Source organism: Apium graveolens, chromosome 2 (genome assembly GCF_009905375.1).
Source record: "Apium graveolens cultivar Ventura chromosome 2, ASM990537v1, whole genome shotgun sequence".
NCBI classification, from domain to species: domain Eukaryota; kingdom Viridiplantae; phylum Streptophyta; class Magnoliopsida; order Apiales; family Apiaceae; genus Apium; species Apium graveolens.
In genome coordinates this window covers 28,261,117-28,287,744 of record NC_133648.1, presented here as the reverse complement: position 1 = coordinate 28,287,744, position 26,628 = coordinate 28,261,117, and positions in this window count along the sequence as shown.

Here is a 26,628-nt window from a genome sequence, read left to right as displayed (position 1 = left end):
AGACAATCGATAGTCATACCGATTGTCATTCTAGTACAAAATAAAAGAAATATATATGATATAAATTTTATTACTGGCAAGACTATTGATAGTCATATCGATTGTCTTGCCAGTATAAAACTAAACTGAAAAAATAATAAAACATATATACACTGAAATGACTTTCAGAAAGACAATTTCAATTGTCTTGCCGATTGTCATTGCAGTAATAAAACAATTTAAATAGAATTTACACTTACAGAATATATTTAAAAAAACAATATTTCAGAAATAATTATATTTTATTCCAAAAATAGATTTCTGTTGAATTTTAGCAAATAAAATTCATATAAAATATTTTTAGAGAAAATAAAATATTCTGAGATATTAAAATTAACAAGTAGAATAAATAAAGAAGATAAGATAATAAAACTTACATAGAAATAAGCAAGAAAAATGATAATCTGATAAAATAAATTTGCAAATGAATTTTTTCATTCATGAAAAAAAAATCATTTGTAAATTCATTCAAGAACAGATCTTAGATATTACCTAGTTTAATCACTAAAGCTATTCAACATACCCAATTTACCATCTAATCTGGTAAATGTGGATTCATCAAGTTGTTTAGTGAAAATATCTGATATTGTTCTTCTGTTGGAACAAAAATAGTTCAACAGTACCATTCATGACGTGCTCTCTAATAAAATGATACATGATGTCAATGTGCTTGGTCCTTGTATGCTTCACAAGGTTGTTGGTGATGGCTATTGCACTTGTATTATCACATAGAATAGGTTTTGTTCAATACAGAGCCATAGTCCCGTAGTTGATTCCTAATCCACAAGATCTGAGCACAGCAGCTTCCAGCAACAATATATTCAGCCTCGGCCGTTGAATTGGAAACTGTTTGTTGTTTCTTGCTGTACCATGAGACTAGTCTGCTCTGTAGCTTGTGACATCTACCTTAATGGAGTTTTCACATGGTCCAAGCTTGACAGCTGTAGTTGACGGAGTCCTTGCTGATGCAGAATCCTCTAGATTGTACTTTTTGAGGAGTTCCTTGAGATACTTGGATTGACAAATAAAAGTTCCTTTGAACCTTTGATTTACTTGTAATCCAAGAAAGAACTTCAGCTCTCCCATCGTGCTCATTTCAAATTTGTTGTGCATTAACTTAGCAAATCTCTTACAGAGATTATCATTAGTAGACCCAAATATTATATCATCCACATAGACTTGGACTAATATAGTATCATTCTTATGCTTTTTAGAAAAGAGATTTTTGTCTATGACACCTCTTATGAAGCTATTTTTAATAAAAATTCAGAGAGAGTGTCATACCATTTTCTCGGAGACTGTTTGAGACCATAGATAGCCTTGAAAAGAAAGTAGACAAAATCCAAATGATCTAGATCTTCAAAACCAGGAGGTTGCTCTACATACACCTCTTCATCCAGCTTTCCATTCAAAAAGGCACTCTTGACATCCATTTGATAAACTTTAAAGTTTGAGAATGCTGCGAATGCCAGAAATATCCTGATGGCCTCTAGTCTAGCCACTGGAGCATAGGTTTCATCATAATCAATACCTTCAGCTTGAGAATACCCTTTAGCTACCAGTCTTGCTTTGTTTCTTATAACCACACCATCTTCATCTAGTTTATTCCTGACTACCCACCGAGTACCAACAGCTTTCTTGTGTGTAGGTCTAGGTACCAGTTTCCAGACTTGTTGATGTTCAAACTGATTGAGTTCATCTTGCATAGCAATCACCCAATCTGGATCAGTCAGTGCTTCTTCAATCTTCTTAGGTTCCATCTCAGAAAGAAATCCCGAGAACAGACATTTATTTTGAGTAGCACGTCTAGTTCTGACTCCAACATCTGGATCACCAATAATCAACTCAAAAGGATGAGCTTTATTCCAGACAGTCTGTCTTGGAAGATTTGATCTTGATGATTCGCCTTGAAATTCATTGGGATTTTGTGTCCTACTAGTTGATCCTTCAGCATCTCCCCCTGAGTTGTTGTCAGGTTGACTTGATGATTCTTCGTCAGTAGCAATGGTATCTCCATTGTTGCCAATGTTTCCATTGTTAGTGTATACTGAAAATATTTATTGAAGTATGTACATTTATTTCTGGCCAGTTTATTTGAGAATCATTTGAATGTTTACATGTTGTCTAATATTATATATTGTGAACAATATAGTATCAAATGGGATACAGAATATTAGATTGTTAAATACGGTTATATAATATAATAAGGTTCACAGCACAGGTGGTGTTGGACAATCCACTGGTATGGCTGTAGTATTATTTAGATTAGTTTATATTGATAAATAATACTAGTATACTTTGTGTATATTGAACAAGATCAAATTTAGAATTGTTTCCTTAATACTGATTAAGAAGGAGAACTAAGATTCTATGTTATTATTAATGCTTAGGTTCTTAATCCGAAAATAGTAATTGACACGTGTATATTTTACATGCTTTGATTTATATATGAAATAATTCTTTTGAATTATATCATTATATTTTGGGTGATGGAATTATATACATGGTGGATATTATTTATTGAAGGAATCCATGTCCTGATAATATTCGGGTTAATGATGTCCCCTTGAAAGCTCAAAAAGATTTAATTATGTGAAACCCTGCAGGTGTAATTTATTCTGGCATAATTAAATAAAGGTTGAGTGGATGATCAAGGATAAAAGATATTAATTAAATAAATTATCAGTAATTTATTTAATTAATGGACATATGATATTTTAAACATGGGGAATTTAATAAGCAAATAATATTGAAACCGAATTAATTAAATTACGGTATTAGGAAAGGTAGTGCAAATATTAATTCTTTAGTGGATTGAATTAATATTTAATTACATTGGGCTAGGCTCAAGATGTAATTAGAAGGCCCAACCTAATTATCCATGGTCCCTATTGTAGCCTATTATATTCTTATTCTCTTCTTGCTTGGCAAGTGTGTGAAAACATATTGTAGCCACCAAGGAGCAAGAAGAGAGGATAACTTGAGAAGACGGAGGCCACACTTCGCTCAAGGGAATTTGGGAATACAATAGAAGAGCGTGGAATCAATCATTAACAAGGTAATCCTCTTTTCGTAATCTTTATCATAAAATGTAGTAACACCCTAAGTCCGTGGTTCCCAACATCCATCACCATTACCTTGAGTATCATCATGATTAACATGTTCTTCACCAGCAACAACCTCAGGTTCTTGATCATGTTCTGATTTTGAATCTGACATATCATCAAACTTCAGTTTCTCAGAAGGATCTTCAGTTTGGATACTAGGGAGTTTAGTGTCATCAAATGTAACATTGACACTTTCAGTTACTTTGTGTTGATCAATGATATACACCCTGTATGATCTTCTTCCATATCCAACAAAAATACCCTCATATGCATTTGCCTCGAATTTACCACGACGATCATCTTCATCCTTGAGCACGAAGCATCTGGCACCAAATACATGAAAGTATTCGATAGAAGGTTTCTATTAATTCATAATCTCATAAGGAGTCTTCATGAAGCCTTTGTTGATTAGAGTTCGATTCTGAGTATAACATGCAGTGTTGACAACTTCAGCCCAAAAATACATTGGAAGACCTGATTCACTTAACATAGTTCTTGCAGCTTCAATCAATGTACGATTCTTTCTTTCTACCACTCCATTTTACTGAGGGGTTCTAGGAGCTGAAAATTGTCTGGTAATCCCTTTGTCGGTACAGAATCCATTGAGAAGTGAATTCTTGAATTCTGTTCCATTATCTGACCTTATTGCTCTAACAGGGACATTAGAATCTAACTCAATCAACTTGATATGATCAATCACAACTTGTGGTGTTTCATCCTTAGAGTGAAGGAATAAAACCCACGTATACTTGGAATAGTCATCAACTATCACAAGACAGTAACACTTCTTTGACATCGAAAGAATATTAACTGGTCCAAATAAATCCATGTGCAATAATTGCAGAACACCAGTTATGGAGGATGTGTTAGTGCCTCTGTGACTTGCTTTCTTTGACTTTCTTTTCTGGAAAGCCTCACACAGTCCTTCTGGGGAGAATTCCAGCTGAGGCAGACCTCTGACCAATTCTCTTTTGACAAGAAAATTCATTATTTTAAAATTGAGATGAGAAAGTCTCTTGTGCCATGGCCAACTCTCATCTGATGATGCCTTTGCATAGAAATAATTGACTTCAGGATTGTTTCCAGAGTTCATGTCAGCTACGAACATATTTCCTTTCTGGATTCCCATCAAGGAGGGTTTTTCACTTTTCTTGTGCAGAATCTGACACTTCAGCTTGCGAATAAAACATTGTAGCCGTTGTCACAGAACTGACTAATACTAAGCAGATTGTGTTCAAGTCCTTGCACAATATACACATTTTTAATGATAACATTACCAGCTTGCAAACAGCTGGGCCAGCTTTCTCCAAAGGTAACCACTGGGTCAGCTTTCTCAACCACATTTGATAGCAGGGCTCTATCTCCGGTCATATGTCTTGACGATCCGCTGTCAAGAATCCACACTACCGGTTGCACCTGTTTAATGCCCTGCAATACAAATGGATTAGACCTTCTTCGGAACCCAAGCTTGGTTGGGTCCGGCATACTTGTAAAATTGGCCTTTATCAGGCAAAACAACATTCTTAACTTTAATGTTCTCAACTTTCTCAATGACTGGACATTTGACCTTGTAAACAGCCTTGACAAATTTCTGTTTAGGCTTAGGCACAAATGTCTCCTTTATAGCTTTAGGAGGACTAGCAGTCTTAGACCTGTCATGCATCCTATTATTCACATGCTGACGAGGAGTAGTCTTATCATTAGAAACATGCTTACCATTAAAATAAGCATACATCAAATTAAAAGCACAAGACATACAATCAGGAACACCACATGCTTTATGAGAGGGATTAACAATAGGCAACTTATGCATGGTAGACATGGCGATTTTGTTATCCAACTCATGTGTCTGAGTTAGTCTCAGTTGCTTTCACAACTTTGACTGGAACCTTTGACATATTTGACTTGGAAACAACTTTCTCATTAGCAAGATCTTCAGCATGGCTTTCTTCTTGAATAATAAAAGAGGTCTCATCAAATGGTTCAGCAATTGATTTTTTATAGAGGGGTTTATCAACACCCTTAAGCACATGTGGTACTTCCCTACCTTTAGCACAAACATGAGGAGGGGAGTTTATGCCTAATTCTCCAATAGAAACATTATAATCATAACCTACTCCAGATGTTTGATTAATAGCTTGCTTATTGTAGAACTCTTTAGCCTTAGAGCAAGAATTAAAGTAAGCTTCGACCTTAGTCTCAAGGCCGGTGATCTTGTCTTTGAGAATAGTTTCGAGTTGTCTATAACAGTCTTTATCTTGATTAATGTGCACAAGTCTTAATTCATTGACCTCTTTCTCAAGGTCTTTAATTTGTTGAGTTAACATTTCATTATCACGATGAGCACAATCTAAGGAGCCTCCTAGATGATAGACTAATTCAGCATCAGTAAATTTTACCTCTTTTCTTGACGATGAGGTGTTTGCATCACTAGCCATAAGAGCAAGAATCCCAACTTCTTCATCTTCACTGTCAGTATTATCCCAGCTTCTTCCCTTTGCCAGGTAAGCCCTTTCAGATTTACTCTTCTGATTAGAATCATAAGAGTTCTTCTTAACTTGTTTTGGCTTCCTGCATTCTGTGGCAAAGTGTCCCAACTATTGCAGTTAAAGCATCGAATGGTGCTTCGATCAACCATCCCTGTTTTGTATCCACCACTGCTTGTGTTAGAGGATGAAGATCCACCTTTCTGGAATCTGTGTAATTGGACTTGTACTTGAACTTGGGATTCCTCTTGAATCTGACATTGGAGAATCTCTTGACAATCAGGGCCATTGACTCATCTTCCAATTGCTCCAGTTCTTCCAAGGAGTAAAAATCATCTCCTGATTAATTTGTAGTAGGAGGATCAAATTTTGCTACTATCACATTTTCTTCAGCCTTGGAAGACTGTACCATTCTCTCTGACTGTTGAGATGTTGTTGTTGTTGTGGTTGTTGTTGTTGTTCTTCAACTACTAGAGCAGTAGACGTGCTGACCACTCTTCCTTTCCCGTAGACTTCCTTCTGCTGAATCTGCTCTAACTCATAGGTTTTTAGCACACCATAGAGCCTTTCCAAAGAAATCTCATTAAGATCTCTCGCTTCTCTTATGGCAGTGATTCTATGTTCAAGATGAGTTGGCAGTGTTAAAAGGAACTTTTTGTTGACCTCCCTGATTGAGTAATATTTTCCATTTATATTCAGGTTGTTGATCAATGCATTGTACCTCTCAAACATTTCAGTGATTCCTTCTCCTGGATTGGATTTAAAGTGTTCATACTCAGAGGTTAGGATCTCTAACTTGTTCTCTCGAACTTCCTATGTGCCTTCATTAATCACCTCAATAGTTTCCCAAATGTGTTTGGAATTTTTACAGTTCATCACATGTCTGTTCATCAAGGGATCAAGGGAATCAACTAAAATTAATTGAAGGCTGGCATCCAAGGAGGCTTCTTCTTTTTCAGCAGGAGAAAAATCCTCAGGGTCTTTTACATAGGTTCTAGCTTTGGTAATTACAACATCATCTTCTATAACCTCTGGTTCAATAACCATTGAAATTTTTGGACCCTTCTTTAACACGTCCAGATATTTGGGATTTGCAACTAGTAAAAACAAGAGCATCTTCTTCTTCCACATAATATAATTTTCTTTATCGAACAGTGGAATTTTAACGGTTCCAACTTTTTGTGTAGTCATTATGAATTTTTGAGTAAATAAAAATTCAAGGAGTGGAAGAATCACAAAAGTCTAGGATCTTGATTTGTTCGTTAAGCAGAAGGTTCTGATACCAATTGTTAGGTCCCAATATGTTTGTAGAAGGGGGGGTTGAATACAAACTATACCGTTTAATCGAATAAAATGTGGAATAAAAAAGTGAAACAAAATTCAAGTTAAATAAAACTATTATTAAACTTGAAAGGTGTTACAACAACGGTATCATTTACAAGGGATTAATCTCAAATAAATTATTCCAAATCTAGAATAAATTCGACATGAACTTTTTCTTTTTGAAATAAAAGGATCAAATGCTAAAAGTAATTTGAGATTAAGTTCTAGGGATTTTGATCCGCTAGATAGTTACACAAGAACAGGAAAAGGATTTTTAGTGGTTTAGATTTAACAATAAATACTAGAAATTAATGTCTAGAGAAATTACAATAAGTTCTCTGCTGTTCTGTGTTCTTCATGTGGTTTTGATATTCAATGCTCTTTTGTATTCTTCAGTTTCTGTTTTTTATATTCAATCAACCCTTGATTTAATTGGCAAGACAATCCTTTTAGCTCAGCAAGACAATCCTTTTAGCTGGTAGAACTTTCGGTAGGACTATTGATTGAACTGGCAAGACTATCGGCAAGACAATCTAAAAAGACTTGGAAAAGACCTTTCGGTATGACAATCCAATTGTCATACCAGTTCAAATATTTGTCTTGCTGATTAATTTTGAATATTAATTCAAAATCATTTCTGAAAAATGCATAATAATAATTCAGAATTAATTATCCAATTAATTCAATAATCAATAAATTAATCTTTGCAGATATAATTTATTTTCTTAATTAAATTATATGACTTAATTAATAATAGAGAATTATACTAATCTTGAACATCTACCCTCTCTGACAATCTTTTTGAAAATCACTGAAACTTATGAATCCATTCACCCACTTCAATGTTGACACTCGATTTACTGTCTGATTCATGCATGGACTAACATCTATGATGTTTCTTCATGTCTTGATTTTCTTCAGATTAAATCCCTATAATTAATTGATACCCTGACAAGATCTCTATCACTTGATTAAATCCACAATCTTGGTTTATATCACTGAGGCTTGATCAATTTCTTGAGCTTCTTCCAGTGAATTAAGGTCCTCAAGTCTGTAGATGAATAATGTTACTTAATCCTTTGACATATTGTACTTTGAGAGATCTTTCTGACGATAGAACCACTATTTACTTGTTACATCCTTATTTGAGTTGAGTGTAAATCCTCGAATAAACAAATAGGCTATGACATATGCCTTTCAGCCATGGCATCTCGTACTGAGTCAAGCACACTTCCATTACTCACAATGGAAGCATATAGACCAATAGATGATACTCAGGACACAGAGAGAGGAGGTGCACATTGAGTCAGTTATAGTGCCTGCCATAGTTACGGCAAGAAGAGCAGTCACATGCTTCAGAGAGAAAATCTGACTCTCAGCCACCTCTAATTGAGTCATTTTCTCCCCTCCCAGATCCAACACCTCTGCCTCCCTCACGGGATTCTTCACTCGCAGATTTTATCTGGAGAAAGTGGAGGGCAACTCGGTCAACCTATCCCTGAAGCAATTCACACATCTAGTTCACATGAAAAGATAGGTTTGACTGAGGATCGGGACTCGCGAATTCCCATTGCACCACCACTGACCTCTCTTGAAGAGGCTAGGGTGATTTCAATTGCAGGTACAGAAGACCAGCTACAGGATGGCTCCTCACGAGCACTTATATTGAGAGAAACACAAGCACGTGAGTTTAGTGAACAAAACAGGAGAGATATTCAGGTGAGCGCACACACAGACACAAACACTGAAATCTGTTAGCTCAAATTTGCTGATCTGAAAGAACAACTTGCTAAAAGTCAGACTGAGGCACAAATATTCAAAAGCACAAGTGGTTGAACGTTCTTCTTCTTCCACCTCTGTTAATAATCAGCTGGCACCTCATCAGGACTGAGATATCAAATTGAAAGTCCACTGTTGTACCAAAGCTTAACTCAATCCAGGCATCTCCAACTTTATCAGCTGAAGACATTTCAAACTTTTGCTCTCTCCATATAAGAATGACTTCTCTAGAAGACCTGGTTGAAATGAATCATTCACGGGGACTCTTCCAGATTTGTGAAGATAGAAAGGGACATGGAACATCTCAATGAAGGGATGAAACACTTGTATTTCATGATAAAAAATTCTCACTGCCCTAATGAAGAGCAAAGGATTTTCTTTGAAGGGCCATCTGGTGGAGGCTCGGGCTATGGAGGAAATGGAGGTCATGATGGGTCTCAAGGTAAGCTGTAGAGGATTCCTCAACTAAGGGGGAGAAACAGGGGGAAGTGGGAAAAGAAAAAGTTCAAGATTCTGATGTTGGAGGGACAAGGAAGGCTGATGAGAATACTATAGTAGAGAACAAGATGACTTTGACATTCTAATGTTCCAACTGTTACCACTGAACCAGTCATGGAAGATAAAGCTGATATCTTTGAAGCTGAAGAGGAAAGTCATTTTGAAGACTGGGAAGATGAAGCATCAGTGGACCATGTCTTTGAGAAAGAGTTCCAGAAAGAGCAGTCGGAGTTGAAGAGAAAAGAAGTTGAACTTCAAAAGATATCTCAGATCATTGACATGAGGAAGGAAATCCCACGAACAGAAACTCTTGAAAAGCAACGTCTTCATGACATCAAAGCTGAAGAACGGAGGAGAGATGTAAATCTGAAGATTAGTGTAAAATGGGATGAAGCTAGGAGAGTACTTGATATGCCTCAGCTGAGCACAAACAATGATAGGCAGTTTCTACACCTTCTTGACAAGCTGGAAATCTCTAATCCAAACAATGACATGTACATGAATGCTATCAAGACTGAACTCTCAAGGATCACGGCTACCTTTGACAGATCTTTAAATGAAATGAGCATCTTTGTATATTGTCATAATGAAGGATCTTTTAAAGTATCACTTCACTTGTTTGAGAATCGTTCTTTATCTGGGATTTGGGTTCTTACTCAACAAAGTAAAAAGAAGCTCAGAATTAAATGAAATTCTTTGAGAAAGGCTCAAAGAGTTTGCCAGCAGGGCTAGTCCTCAAGTGGTCAACAATCCTCATCAGGTAAGATTTTTTAAGTCTGACTGTCTTCAAATCTGCCATCTCAATGCACAATCTCTTAAGACTACTCTACTAAGCATCTTGTCTGGATGGAACATCAACTTAAGAATTGTCGGATACTCATCCATGTTGAAAACTCAAGCTGCTGATCTGATTCAAGCTTACTGTGAAAAGAACATCAAAAGGTACAATCAGTTAAGAATAATCTAAGTTCAGTCAGGGTTCAACCAGTCAAACCAGGTAGTCTCTCTACAGAAAAGGATCGTGTCTTCGATAAGGAATTGCTGCAAGAATTGGAAGAAGGTGAAGTTGGAAGGGAAGATCACTGAATTCGATAGCTCAAACTTAATGTATATGCTTAGAGCTTTATGAATCAAGATAGACCAATGTATTCATATGTTCAGACTAGAAGGAGCATCTATCTTATATTCACTTGTAAATTTCTTTTGGAATCTGGAAAATGTTAAATATAATCCAGAACTTTTTCTGCTATTTACTTTGCATTTTCTGTTAATATCTTTTTCTTATTTGTTAGTTGAGTTATCCTCTAGGTATTTGTTGTTATTGTCTAACAAACAAATAGGGGGAGATTGAAAGGCATATGTCATAGCCTATTTGTTTATTTGAGGATACTCAAATAAGAATGTAATAAGTAAATAGTAGATCCACAGTCAAAGAGATCTCTCCAAGTAACATTTGTCAAAGGCTTCAGTATCAATGTGTTCATCTACAGCTTTAAAATTACTTCACTGGAAGAAGTTCAAGAAATTGATCAAGCCTTAATGATATAAATCAATATTGTGGATTTAATCAAGTGACAGAGATCTCGTCAGGGGTATCAAATATTTACAGGGATTTAATCTGAAGAAAATCAAGTTATTAAAGTCAAGACATGAAGAAACGTCACGGAAGTTAGTCACTCATGAACCAGACAGTACATTGAGTGTCAATATTGAAGTGGTGGAATTGATTCATAATTATCAGAAGATTTTCAGAAGAATGGTTGATGTTCAAGAGTAGTATTAATTCTCTATTAATAATTAAGTCGTATAATTTAATTAAGAAAATAAATTATATCTGCAAAGATTAATTTATTGATTAATTGAATTAATTGATTAATTAATTCTAAATTAATATTATAAATTTTCAGAATTAATTTTGAATTTAAATTCAATATTTAATTCAGCAAGACAATCTTTTGAACTAGTATGACAATCGGTATGACAATCAATAGTCATACCGAAAGTCATGCCAGTTCATTTGATTGTCTTACCAGAAGTCTTACTAGCTGTTGGGATTGTCATGTCAGTTCATTTAACTGTCATACCGAAGTCTTACCAGCTGGTGGAATTGTCTTGCTAGCTCAATTGATTGTCTCACAGATCATGCTAGTTCAATTTATTCTGTTGATTGAATATAACAAGACAGAAGCAGAAGCTCATTCAATAGACAACAACAACCTGAAGAAAGAAAATATCAGAAGCATTTCATTTCTCTCAACTGCATTCAGAGCCTATTAATTTCTAGTCATTAATATTAAATTCAAACCACTAGAAATCATTATCTTGTTGTTGTGTAATTATCTAGCGGATCCAACATCCCTAGAACTTAATCTCAAATTACTTTAAGCATTTGATCTTTTATTTCAAAAATTGAAAAAGTTCATGTCGAATTTATTCTATATTTGGAATAATTTATTTGAGATAATCCCTTGTAAACGATACCGTTGTTTGTAACACCTTTCAAGTTTAATAATAGTTTTATTTAACTTTGAATTTTTGTTTCACTTTTTTATTCCGCATTTTATTCGATTAAACGGTATAGTTTGTATTCAACCCCCCCCCCCTTCTACAAACATATTGGGACCTAACATTTATTCACAAGAGAACTCTGAGATATCGATAAGCCAACATGTCATTAGAGAACTCAGAATTATCGATAAGCCAAAGTGAAAACATGAAGATAAGAGATCTCAACAAGCCAAATTCTCTTATAGAGAACTCAGAGACTTCGATAAGTCAAAACAACTGTAGAGTGATTAGAGATCTCGATAAGCCAGTATACTTATCGAGATGTCAAGTTCTCTATATACCCAACTGGAGATCTCGAGGTAAAACTTAAAGTACAAAGTGCAGACCAGTCAAATATCCAAGATTATCAATCAACAATCCAATCAGTTGGATGACAAGTCTATAAAAAGCAGCTTGAAGAGTACAAGATCAAAGGCCAAGATTAACTGGCAAAGCAAAGTCACAGGCGTGCAAGATTAGCAAGATACACTAAGCCCAGAAATAGAAATATTGGTTATCCAAAAATAGGGTTTAGTACATGCTACTGCATGTTGTGTAATAACCAGTGTTTACTGTTCTATAAAGTAAACACTGGATGATTTGTTAGTAGTAACAATTTAGATCAGAAATCTTGTATTCTCTCAAGGAAGAAGCTAAGCTCTTTTATCAAGAAAGAGCCTAGAAATTTTGTAGCAAAACATTCTAATTTTAATATAAAATTAAGTGAGTTTTGAAAGATTTGTGTTCACTTTTTTATCAGTCTAAATTCAGTACTAACACATTTCACTACAAGAATTTAATTTACTTTGTTCATCACCATAAACACTTCAAGAAAAGCAGAAAAACACAAAAATACATTCACCCTCCCCCTGTGTGATTCATTATCTAACAAATCTCAATTTGCTGAAAGAAAAGGGGAACTTGAAGATTATGAAGTATGTGTTATTTAATATGTAAGGGAACCATAATAGAAATAGTTGGATGGTATTTGTAATTCAATTTATACTTTTCTTTCAAGTGCCATATGCCAAAATTTTCTAAATTTATTGTAATATATAATTTTAAGTTGTACAATTTATTTTTCTGTTGTACTGTATTTTTGGGATGTAAGTAATAATTGTTTAATGAAACAGGTTTATAGAAAATATATAAATATCAATAGAAAACAGGAAAAAAAAATAAATTTTTTGTGACAGAAAACGTCGGCATTCTTGCTGCCCGACGCTACTGATGAGAAGCAAGTTCGTCGGCATTTCTGCTAACTGATGCATTTGGTGAGAAGCAATTACGTCGGTTAAATAACACGACGTATATCATGAACACCTGATGCATCGGCATTTTAGTGAACCGACGCAACAGGTGAGAACCAACAACGTCGGCATTTAAGCTGACCGACACAATTAATCAAACCAAGGGCGTCGGCATTTGTCCAACCGACGCATAGCAAGGCAACACATAGGGTCGATTATATATATAACACTGACGCCATAAGTCAACCTATAACGTCGGTTGATGACCCTACGGCGTGTGTCGCTTAACCGACGTAATTAATGTTTGTATGTCGTTCGTTTAACCGACGTTGTAGGTTCATACCTATAGCGTCCCCCACATTTACTTCGTCACTTACTTCGCCCCTTGACCGACGCCTTAGTGTTGTTTTGACCGACGCTTAAAAGTCCAGTTTGTACCAGTGATTTTGCATATTAGTTTTTTAGGATTTTTATTAGTTTTTCAAATAGAGGTAGAAATGGAGGAAGGCTATTTTCCTAAGAATGAGTTTTAAGATTGAATATTTATGCAGTGGTTTTGTTAATCATCTTTTTAATAGAAATTCTATGAATGGGGATCAGTATGGCTACATCATTCACATAGTTTCAGACAGAGGCGGATCCTCCATGGGCGACCCCCCTTAAATTTTAGTTTAGTTAAATATGTATATTCAAATTATATAAAATTAAAAATGACCCCCCCTTAATTTTTGCAAAAAAAAAGATTGCCCCATACTTAAAATTTTTGATGTCAAAATCTTTTCATTGGGGCAACATTTATAAGTGAAAGTTATACATTTTTGTATTAAAAAATTATGAGTTACAAATGGAAGTAGAAGTTAGGAATAAATGACAAAAAAAGATAGGTATAGATATTGAGTGAGCATTTCTAGTTAAAACACTTTAACACCATTAATTTTTAATTTGATAGAATTATAATGTAGTTAATATGAAGTTGATTTCTTGCCTATCATGCCTTAATCCACATGATTTTTTATCATCTTTTAATTAAAATTCTATCCTTCAGAATTTGATCAAATACGTCTTCTAATAACTTGAAGGTCATCTTTTTAACTATATGGTTGACACAAAAATCGAAGTTGATTTTCAAAATTTAAATGGTATTCTTGATCTCGTTCAAAAGATGGTTGAAAAAAAATAGGGGTGTAATTCGGTCTGGGCGAGCCGGGTGTAATTCGAGTCGGATTTAATTGAGTCGAACCGGCTCGTTTAATTTCACGAGTCGAGTTGAGCTGACTAGTTTAATCAAACGAGTCAAAACCTCTACCCGAAATCGAGCTTGTTTACGAAATAAGCCGAGTCGAGCCTAGTAAAACGAGTTCGAGTCGGTCGAGTTCGTGAGGTGCCCGAGTTCGAGCCGGTCGAGCTCGTGAGCTGCCCGGATCGATTACAGCCTCACACAAAGATATTGAATATCTTTGGATTTACATGTTGGTAAAATTGTCAGAATTTTAAGCCGAAAATATTATCAATAATCTAATATATAAGATCTTATTTTTGATTTTTTTTTAGTAAAACGCGAGCTTATTTTGAGCCGAACTCGAGTATAGCATGCCAAATACTCGGCTCGAGCTCGTTAAATTTTTTTTTCGACCCCCTTAAATTCAAAGCTGGATCGGACACTGGTTTCAGATACTATAGAGGGTGATAGGGCATAGCAGACCCGGGTATGCTTCAACTTGGACTAAATGGAGGAAGGCTCAACCAACATGCTAAGACCCCCCTCTCCCAGGCCAATCAAACATAGGAGCCCAGGCCCGGGCCTATCCTACTTCCCGGATCCGGATCCGCCTGCATACCCGGGTCCGGATCAGGGCTAAAACCACAGTGAGGGAGGTCCCGTCAAGCACATGCACATCCCGCAACCCGCCAAGCGAAGGTACGTGGGCACGTGACTATGACAGCTATGAACAACCGGCGCACCAGACAAGCACTGCGCGTGTCAGAGGCCGTTTGGACACTCTGGAGGTGGTCCTCCCCTGGACACGTGTAAACAATCCACCCAAGCCAGGCGTCCTCTGGTCCCAGACATCCAACGGCCCAGATTTAGAGGTAACTACCCCTAAACCCTACCTTGGGGCTATATATACCCCAAGACTGAAGGGTTTAGGGGTTGGAAAATAATTTCTCTTGCACTCACACACTCACATACACTCAAAAACATACAGCAGCCATCACATAAAAACACACATACACAGCAGCCTCTAAATTACATAAATATATATATACCTTCATCTTCTCCAAAGCCTGTTCTTATTCTTACACCGGAGGCGCCGTGGGAGCCAAACCCCCCTTCCGGTGTTGTTTTGCAGGCGCCCAACCTACAGCTACACCTCTCTCACGCACGGAAGGTCCAGGAACGCCAACGGACGGAGCCACCCGCTCTCCGGAGTTATCATTTGGCGCTAGAAGGAGGGGGCTCCATCCTTGGGTCTCGGTGCCCCTGGATTCATCTTCATCAGCAAAACTCTTGAGAGAGTCCACTTTCAAACCTGTAAGAACATAAACAACCAAACCCTTTCTTGAATATGAATGTTCATTATAGCCACGTTTGTGTGAGCTTGTTGCTTTAGGCCACGTTTGTGTGAGCCCGCTCTTGTTTGTTAAGTTTTAGTTGTTTAGGGTTTGATAATCTTGATAATCTTGAAGCCTGGGGTTTAATAGTCTTGGTGATTTAAAACCCAGAACTGTTTTAGCTTGCGTATTTTCTTTTGTGTTCAAGAGCCTGCTGTTCTTGTTTGGTATTATTGTTAGCGAAACCCAGAAAGTTTGCTTCTTGTTATTCTGGAAAATTTTTGTAATATTCAAAAAAGCAACCCCAGATCCACATTTGTAGCCTCAAATCTTGGTCAGTTGTTTGTACATTTGTGGTGATGGCAAGAGCAGGAAAAAGTACAGCTGGTAGGCCCTCTGCCAGTACACATATTCAGGATCAAGACCCCTCTCAAGTTCAAGAACCTGGGGGAGACAGGGAGACCTTCCAGGAGCAACCACTGACACAGCATACACCAATCAGGGATGCTAGAAATGTCATAGAGCTAAATCAGTACAAGTACACCAATGTTCCAGTTGCAGAGGAGCATATGGCTAACTTAACAAGCCATGAACTTGCTGAAGCAATCAGGCTCTACAGAGATGAACAAGCCCGGGCTCAGATGGAATTTGAACAAGATGATGAGCAAGAAGAGTCCGGGGACTCTCAGCAATCCAGGAGATCTGTCTTCGACCGAATTGGGGCTAAGGCAAAAAAGAATCAAAAAGAGCCTAGTAAAAAGGAGACAGAAGCAACCAGAAAGAAAAAGTTAGAAGAAATCAGAGAAAAGATAAGAAAAGAAGAAGAAGAAAAGCTAGAGCAAAAAATTCAGAAAAGAATGCAGGTGGAGGAGGAGAGGCTCCTCGCTAAGACAAGAGGCAAAAGAACTCGGAGGGACCCTACCCCCGAACTTATTTCTGATGACGAAGAGGAGGGTCAGAAAGATCTCAAGGACATGATTTACGAGCTCCAGAGAAAAATGGAGAAAGAATCCGGGGTGGAAGTTGAGGAGACCCTAACGCCCTTCAGTCACTCCCTAGAAGCCATCCCTCGACAGAAAAATCTCAAACATTACAACTTTGACTCTTTCGACGGACTTGGGGATCCGGAAGAGCACCTCAACTACTTTGAACAAATAGCTCAGATATACTATTACAATGACTTGACGAAATCTAGATTCTTCGCCTCGACCCTCAAAGGGGGGGCTCAAAGATGGTTCAGCAGGATCCCATCAAGAAGCATCCACTCCTGGAAAGAATTCAGAGGAGCCTTCCTTAGAAGATTCAGAGCCAATAAGACACATGAAATGCACATGTGCCACCTGGAGACAATCCGCCAATATGATAACGAAGCACTTTCAGCCTATATGCGGAGGTTCCAGGAAGCCATTAACAAAGTCTCGAATCTCGATGAAAGGGAGGCTCTAAGCATATTTCGAAGAAACCTGGATCCAGAACACAATGAGAGGTATATTGTGGAGTTGATAAACAAAGAGCCCCAAAGCCTGGCCGCGGCTTATTCCATGGCAGCCCGGTTCATAAAAGAAACAGATGTTCTCCAGGCGATGAGAATGACTCGGAATGGAGGGAACAGGAACAAATCTTCTGATGACCGACCGAAAGGGGGTTACCATCAGGAGAAAAAGTTCAAACAAAGCAACCAAACCCAGCAAACAAATGTGGTGCAAAGCACCCCAATTTTCCAAAGATTGGGTCCTAAAACAGAGTCCAAAAGTGATCCCGGTCCCCCTAGGCAGCAAAGGGAGCCCAGGCAAGAGCCAGAGTGGACACAACTAAACAGAACCCGGGAAGAGATACTGAAGGAGATCAAGGGAAAGCCATTCTACTATCCTCCAAAGCCAATGCAGACTCCGCCAGAGAGCAGGCCTTACAACAGGCAGTGCGACTATCATGAAACCCATGGGCACAAGACTGAAAATTGTCTCTCTTTAAAATACTTCATCGAAGATCAAGTCAAGAAAGGCAACTTGAATCAATACATCTCAAGGGAGAAAAATCAGAGAGAGGAAAGACAAAGAAAAGGTAAGAATGTGGTAAATGTGGTCCTGGGAGGCTCACATTCTCCCCCGAGGAGCCCGGGCTCAGGAGATGAGGTATTCTCAATCCAATCCTACCCGGAGATGATGATCTCATTCAGCAGCAAAGATTATGAAGGGGTCAACCCAAATCACAACGAAGCCTTGGTGGTAACACTCGACATCTTTGATAACGAAGTGAGAAGGATGCTGATCGATAATGGATCTTCAGTAAATATACTCTTCAAGCATACTGTGGACAGGATGAAACTTGGGAGCGTACGCTCCAATGAATGCCAAGAGGACCCTCTGTATGGGTTCGGGAACAACTTGGTCCCGATCCAGGGAACTTTATACTTGCCAGTCGTATTCGGATCAGGCTCAAACCAAGTTACCCATGTGATAAAGTTCTACGTGATCAATACTCCTTCATCCTACAACGGCATAATCGGGCGCTCGGCATTGACCAGGATCCAAGCAATCACCTCCATATCACATTTGAAAATCAAATTCCCAACTCCGACCGGGGTAGGAGAAATCAAGGGAGACTATGAAGTAGCTGAAAGATGTTACAGCCAGGCTCTGGTAATGGCTGAAACCCACCAAGACAACAAGAGAAAGGCCGTGGTACTCCGGAAACAACAAAGTATTAAGAAACATCGCCCCCACTCAAGGGACGATGCGAGGAAAGAAGTTCAGGTAATAGAGTCCCTCTCAAATCCGAAAGTAACCATACCAAGCTCAAAAGAGCAAAAAACCAACCAAGTCACAGAAGGGATTGAATTGAACCTAGGCCTTGGCCAGATCAACCCTACTGTGCAAGCAACCAACCCTGAAACAATTGAAAAAGGGAAAAGCAACCAAAATGAGATGGGAGCCCAGGCTCAAATTTATATGAAGAAGAATACAGAGGCTCGGATCCAAAAGATGGTTTCAGAAACGGCTCAATCCAAGATAGAGGCCGCTGTTGAAACAGAAGCAATCCTGATCAGTAGAAGCGATCCTTCAAAAAAGATAAAGATAGGGTCCGGACTCGAAGCTAACTTCAGAAAAGAACTGGTGTCACTAATCCAAGGGTACTCTGATATATTCGCCTGGACCCCGAAAGAAATGCCCGGTTTGGATGAATCCATAGCAATGCATAGCTTGGACGTCAACCCAGAGAGGAGACCAGTCAAGCAAAAGAGAAGAAATTTTGCCCCGGAAAGGCAGAAAGCGATTGATGAGGAAATTGAGAAATTACTAAAAGCTGGAATAATATGCGAAGTTAAATACCCAGAATGGCTGGCAAATGTGGTGATGGTGAAAAAACCAAACGGAAAGTGGAGAATGTGTATCGATTACACAGATTTGAACAGTGCATGCCCCAAAGATCCCTACCCCTTGCCAAATATTGATCAACTGATCGATGCAACCTCTGGGCATGTCATGCTAAGCTTCATGGACGCCTACTCGGGTTACAACCAGATCAGGATGAATCCCAGAGACATTTTAAAGACAGCATTCATAACCCACAGGGCGGTCTATGCCTATGTGATGCTGCCATTTGGATTGACTAATGCGGGAACAACATATCAAAGGGCAATGAATAAAATCTTCAAGGACCAGATTGGAAGAAACCTGGAATCCTATGTAGACGATATGATCGCAAAATCCACAAGCATAGCCGGCCACATTGGAGACCTGAGAGAGTGCTTCGACAACTTGAGGAAATACTCACTCAGGCTCAATCCAGAAAAATGCACATTTGGTGTAGGGGCAGGAAAATTTCTGGGATTCATGATAAGCAACCGAGGAATTGAGGCCAACCCAGAAAAAATAAAGGCAATACAAGAGATGAAGGCCCCAAGAACACAAAAAGATGTGCAGAAGCTAGCAGGATCACTGGCCGCACTCAGAAGATTCATCTCCAAGCTAGCTGAGAGATGCCTACCCTTCTTCGACCTGTTAAAAGGAGCAACCAATAAGAGAGAAGTTAATTGGAGCCCAGAATGCCAAAGAGCATTTGAAGAAGTAAAAAGGTACCTTTCTCAACCCCCTGTATTAACAAAAGCTCAACCCGGGGAGCCCCTATCCCTTTATCTTTCAGCAGGGGCCCTGGCAGTTGGGGCAGCGTTGATCAGGGAAGAGCATGGCAAACAGCAACCAGTTTATTACGTAAGCCAAGTGCTAAAAGATGCAGAGACCCGTTACCCGAGCCTAGAAAAGTTTGCCTACGCATTAGTCACAGCATCCAGGAAACTCAGACACTACTTTCAGGGAAGGGAAATACGGGTGGTAACAAATCAACCATTAAGGAAGATAATACACAAGCCAGATATCTCAGGGAGGTTGGTAAATTGGGCAGTTGAGCTGAGTCAGTTCAACCTCACTTTCATTCCTAGAACAGCAATCAAAGCCCAGGCTCTAGCTGATTTCATCATAGAATGCAATTTCCCGGAAGAAGAGCCCGCGCCCATGTGCATTGAGACTGAGACAAACATAGATCAAGAAACAGAAGCCTGGGCTCTCAACGTTGATGGTTCTTCAACAAATGAAAGATCAGGAGCCGGGCTCATCCTAAAGAGCCCGGAAGGGTTCACAATCCAAACAGCAATATCCTTTGCATTCTCAGCAACAAACAACCAGGCAGAGTACGAGGCTTTGACTGCAGGATTGAAGTTAGCAAGAACACTCAGGATCCAGAATCTCAAAATCTACAGCGATTCCCAGATCGTCGTAAAGCAAACAAACGGCGAGTACATAGCCAAGGATCCAGTTCTAGCCAATTACCAGGCTCTGGTCCAAAGCTACCTGGCCTCCATACCAAAAGTCCAAGTCATCCAAATCAGCAGAGAGGAGAATTCAGAAGCCGATTCATTGTCTAAACTTGTTCAAAATTCATCAGACCTGGATTGCTCCGTCTACTTCGAAGAATTGCAGAAACCAAGCACAGAGTCTGAGGAAGTAATGGAAATAGAAAACATTCAAAATTGGATGACCCCATTCATTAACTACTTAGAGAAGGGAGAGCTCCCGGACGATAAAGGGAAGGCGCAAAGGTTAAAGGCAAAAGCTTCAAAATTCTTCATGGAAGAGGGAATACTCTATCGCCGGACCTTCTCCTCCCCCATCCTCAAATGCATAGGCCCAGGAGAGGCACAATACTGCCTCATGGAAGTTCACGAAGGAATCTGCGGGGACCATATGTCCGCAAAAGCACTAGCTCATAAAATCATAAGGCAGGGGTACTACTGGCCTACTATCCATCAGGATTCAACAGACTTTGTGAAAAAGTGCAAGGAATGCCAACTCTTCAGTAATGTGACACGGATGAGCCCCGTCCTACCTTCTTCAGTCTTGTCACCAATCCCATTTGCTGTATGGGGAATTGACATCATGGGACCCTTTCCCAGGGCAAGGGGAGACCTCAGGTACCTACTAGTCTCAATTGATTATATGACAAAATGGGTAGAGGCAAAGGCGATGAGGACAATAAACCAACGAGACTGCATCAAGTTTATGGACAACATATTGATGAGGTTTGGGATCCCGAGAGTACTTGTCTCAGATAATGGTCCACAGTTCGTCGGTTCAGAATTTGAATCGTACCTTCAAGAAAGGGGCATCCGACACAAGAAGTCTTCAGTAGCCTACCCTCAAGGAAATGGCCAAGTTGAAGTAACAAACCGAATACTTCTCAGGGGGATAGAGAAGAGACTCAGGGAAAGCAAAACCAAATGGCCAGAAGAATTGCCTAATGTACTCTGGGCATACAGAACAAGCCCCAGAACAAGCACAGGAGAAACCCCCTTCAAGCTGGCTTATGGAACTGAAGCCATGCTACCAATTGAAGTAGGATCCCCCTCCCATCGAGCAATCAACTTTGATGAAATAGCAAACGAGGAGGGGCTCAGAACGAATATTGAGCTAATCGATGAAGTTCGAGACCAGGCAGTGGCAAGAATGGAAAAGTATAAGCAGAAAACAAAAGAGCACTTCAGCAAGAAGTCCCGGGTCAAAAACTTTCAAGTGGGAGATCTGGTCCTACGAGACACAGAAGCTTCAGATCCCACTAATACCGGAAAGCTAATGCCGAAGTGGGAAGGCCCATACAAAGTCAAGGAAGTTTTAAGGCCAGGAACATACAAGCTCATGAACATGGATGACTCTGAAGTACCAAATACATGGCATGGACTCAGGCTCAGAAAGTATTACCAGTAGAAAAGCAAACAAAAGCAACCAGAACTTGTAGCCTATGGCAAGCAACCAATCTATGATCCGATATTTTGTATGAAAAAATTTGCAAATCAATGAAAACAATTTTCCATTTTCAGAAAATTATTACTTTTAAATTACCAGTTATGGAAGCAAACAACAACCCGGGTACCTTCTCACACCCGGGTTAGAAGCAAAAAACGAAAGCAACCACTATTTGCTTAGAAAAATTCTAAGTAAATGGAGCAATCACCAATCCGGGTTAGACATACCCGGATTGAAAGCAAATTTAAAAGCAAAAAGCAACCCGGATTAACATTTAAATCCAGGCTGCAAAAATCCATTATGTACTTGGAACATAAAGCAAAAAAGCAAACAACCCGGGTTAGACACACCCGGATTGAAAGCAAATTTAATAGCAAAAAGCAACCCGGATTAGCATTCAAATCCAGGTCGCAAACAACAATTATGTACTTAAGTTTTCAAATACTTAAAGCAAAAAAGTAAGCATCAATCCGGACACTGTCCCATACCCGGACCAAACCCGATATGAAACAAGTCCGGATTAGGGGCCATAACAAGGATCCGGATTGCACAAAAAGAGAACAAAATATGGAAGAAAAGCAAATATTTTCAAAGGAAATTCAAAGGCTAATCCGGATTGACATCAATCCGGAATAAATCCAAATATTACAAATGGTTCAAATCAAAGTACCAAACAAAGGAATCCTAGAAATGAAATTACATGGTCTGGGCCCGAAAAGCCTTGTAAGGCTGATCCGGATCTAGAGGAAACTGGGGCTCGGACCATCATAGGGTTCCGGTTCCCCTTGACCTTGCTCGACAGCAGCCTTAGCAGCAAGGAACTCTTGGATAAAGCTCTCCCAGGAAGCAAAAGGGTCAGTCTTGATATGGCGCTCTGCAACAACCCAGGACCTGCGTACCTCGGGAACCCCGGCCTGAGCAACTTCGAAGTCATAGACGTCGCTGGCCTTGAAATCAGCAATGATGGCCTCCTTGTTCAGGTTCTCTTTGGCAGCAAGCTCGGCCTTCAGCCTCTCGACTTCCTGGGCCAGCCCCTCAGCCCGGATCTCAGAGTCCTTCAACTTCTCGTTCAGCCCGGTCTCCACCACCCGGAACCCCTCCCGGGCCTCCTCCAGCTCACCCCTAAGGGAATCGGAGAGAATCTTCTCAGCCTTAGTCCGGTTGTTAGCCTCCTTCAGCTCAGTGAAAGCAACATCGGAGCAAATGGAAATTGCACTCCCAAGCTGAGAAACAAAAAAAAAAATATATAATACTATGAGCAAAGAACAAAGTAAATTCGAGGCATAATCCGGAACTAAGAGCATAAAAATCCAGAAATTACCTGCCCCCATTGACCAGTGACCCTCTTCAAGGCAGCAGCCATGTTGTAGCCCTCGACCTCCTCCCAATCTTCTTCTGAGGGGATACTGGACATGAACCCGGCCAGATCAATAAGACTCTTTGTCCCTACCCGGATAGGAGCCCCATCCGGTCCCTTCCCCTCCGAGTCGCATATGACCCGGTCAGCAACAACAGTTTTTCCGCGGGGAGGCTTCCCCGGGGCGGACTTCCTCTTCTTCGAAGGAAGTTCCTCTTCAGAGATTTCCTGAACGTCCGGGTCCTTGGCCAATGGAGAATTACCCGGATCAGCAACATTCCGGGGGGCAGAAGATTCGGCACCGCCCTCTACATCCGCAGATCCGGATCCGGTGCCTGGGGCCCCCTTGGTTGTCTTGTATGCCAACCCCAAAGAGTTAAAAGCCGCTGCGTATGCTGAGGAAGACATTATGGCCCGGGTTGCAGGGTTATAATGCGGCAAACCTGAGAAATAGAAGAAAACTATAAGCACAGGATTAATAAAAATGAAGACTACCAAACCCGGAAAGAAATACTACAGGGAGCCCGGACCATGGCAAGACGTTTTATGCAAATTATCTAAAAAGTAAAGCAGGAAAAGCAGGGGGACCCGGATCAAAGACCAAAATAGACCTTGATCCGGACCAAAGATTACAAGTTACAAGCAAAAGAAAGGTAATCCGGTTCTCCAAGCTTGGATGGAGACCCGGATCAAGTAAAAAGGGGCAAGTTAAAAAAGAACTCACAGCCAAGTTGGAACATGAGTTTATGGTTCATAAACGTATCCCGGGTTGGCTGGAACCCGAGACTACCACAAAATTTTCTAACTTGGTCTACAGCCTCCCCATCTAAGATCTCTGGGTTGAACTTCGTCTTAACCTCCCCAGTCGTGAAATAAGGAAGATACTCCAAATCGTAACCCTTCAACATCAGTATCTCCCCATTCCAATGCTTCAAAGAGGTCTGGTGCATGACTGGTTTGGACCTACCCGGACCAAATCCGCACTCTGCTGCCCGGAATCTCAGTTCGTAAAAAGGTTTCTGGCTTGACCTAGAAAGGTAAAAAATCTGGTGGAATAACTTGAAGGTAGGAAGAAGCCCGGACTTGTTACAGCAAGCTATGAACCAGGTCATAGACTTGATCCCATTCGGAGTTATCTGCATAGGAGAAATCTTGTAGACATACTTACAAAGGTGCTTCAGAAAAATGTGCCACCTGGGGCTCCACCCGGACCTTAAATGCTCCAGCCAGACCGGGACAAAACCATCAGCAGGACGATGGAAAATCCTCTCATATGGCTCAGGCCACCTCCAAGCGATGTCAGAAGTCAATTGAAAAGCAGCCCGGATTGCATTGTCCATATCACCCGAATCTGCTTCGGCATAAAAATCCTTAAGCTGGTAGTGATCCCGGCTGATCCCAAAGGAAGCAAAAGCTGTTTCCAGAGCACCTTGGTCATAAATACCCGGGTGCCCATCCTCGTGCCTCTCATATCTGACCCGGGTATAATAAATGCTATCCTCGAACCCGGGTGGCTTTCTTATTAAATGATACTTAATATCAGACCACCTGCCCTCTGGCGTAAAAATAACAGAGTTTTCTGGAAGCCTCTTGAACCGGAAGCTCGTAATTGTTCCCACGGACCCGGACCCCTTTCTAACCATCTCGCCCTGGATCTGTTCTCTACCAGATGAATCCGGATCACTCTCCTCGTCAGAAAAGTTGGGATAGCAGTTGTATACTTTCCTAGCTCTCTCTTTGATCCGGACCATATACCTATTAAAATGAAGGTCAGTTAATCTGGGCCCTACAGATTTTATTTGTCTTACTAAGTGGTCCGGATCAGGTACGTTATGTTAATTTTATCATAACCTAATGATCTGGACCACCAATGCAAGTCCAACCCGGAAAAACATCAACGATCCGGATCATGTTAACTACAATCCACAAAAACAAACCACCATGGACCCGGATCTTGATGGCAAATACCCAGATCCGGATCCATTGCAACAAAAAACTTAAAGCAAAACCCATACACCCAGATCCTCATGGCAAACACCCACACCCGGATCAAAAGCAACCAAAAAACAGATAAAACCCAAGTCATACAATTCTACCCAAAAACCTACCCCCGATCCGGATCCTATACCCTCGACCCGGATCCAAACAAAAACCCTAACCCACAAACAGTTACCTTGGGAATCAAAAGGCAAAACATGCCACTTTTAACCTATACATATATATATATCCCAGCCAAGAACACGAAGAACAACAGTGCAAAAAACCCATAGAAATCAACAAAAATCGAGCCTAAAACACAGAGACACTTACTGATCTACAAATAAACAAAAAGCCAAGCAACAAAAACAACCAAAAAACTCGATTTCACTTCGAAGAAATATAGACGAACCTCAAGCATGCAAAATCAAAATTCCAAAAACAAAATCGAAGAACAAATGGAAAAAACAAGAAAGAAGAGATCTTACAAGTCAATTGAAGATGAATGGAGCAACAGCGAATCAGCGGCGGAAGAAAGAAGCCGAGAGTGAAAGCCTTCGAAGAAAAATGAGAAAAAGAACAGAAGAAACTATTGGATTTTTTAGAATTTGGGAGAATAAAAGTAAGAAGGAAAAAAGAAAGGGGACTGCAGCCTTTTATAGGCCCAGGGGAGAGAAACCGCTCCTGCCACGTGGCAGGATCCTACTGGTTCCAGGAGCGGTTACAAAAAAAAAATAATACACATTAAAACACATTTAAAACCCATAATGATTATGGTCCGAGTTTCTAGGAAGTAACTGCCCAAAATTCAAATTCAAAGGGGGGAAAATGAGCAAAACCGATTGAAATCCCAAAACCTTTCGAATTCCACAGCCCAAGACCCGGATCAATAGCCATAATCCGGATCATTGCAAACAAGATACATTTCAGAGGCCACCAGGATCATAAATTCTTCCAAAGGCATCAACAATTCTACCCTAATCCGGATTGGCATCCACCTCACCAGATCCGGATTGGGGGGCAACCAGGGGCAGAAATTTTCCTGAGCAACCACTATACCTTAATCCGGATTGGTATCCATTTCACCAGATCCGGATTGGATGGCAACAGGGGCAGAAATTTTTCTTAATCAACTATTATACTTTAATCCGGATTGATATCCATTACACCAGATCCGGATTGGGGGGCAGAAACTTTTCTCTAAGCCAAATATGCGATCCTACTCTACTCCCTCATCCAGAAGATCTGCATAAGGGAGTGGGGGGCAAATGATAGGGCATAGCAGACCCGGGTATGCTTCAACTTGGACTAAATGGAGGAAGGCTCAACCAACATGCTAAGACCCCCCTCTCCCAGGCCAATCAAACATAGGAGCCCAGGCCCGGGCCTATCCTACTTCCCGGATCCGGATCCGCC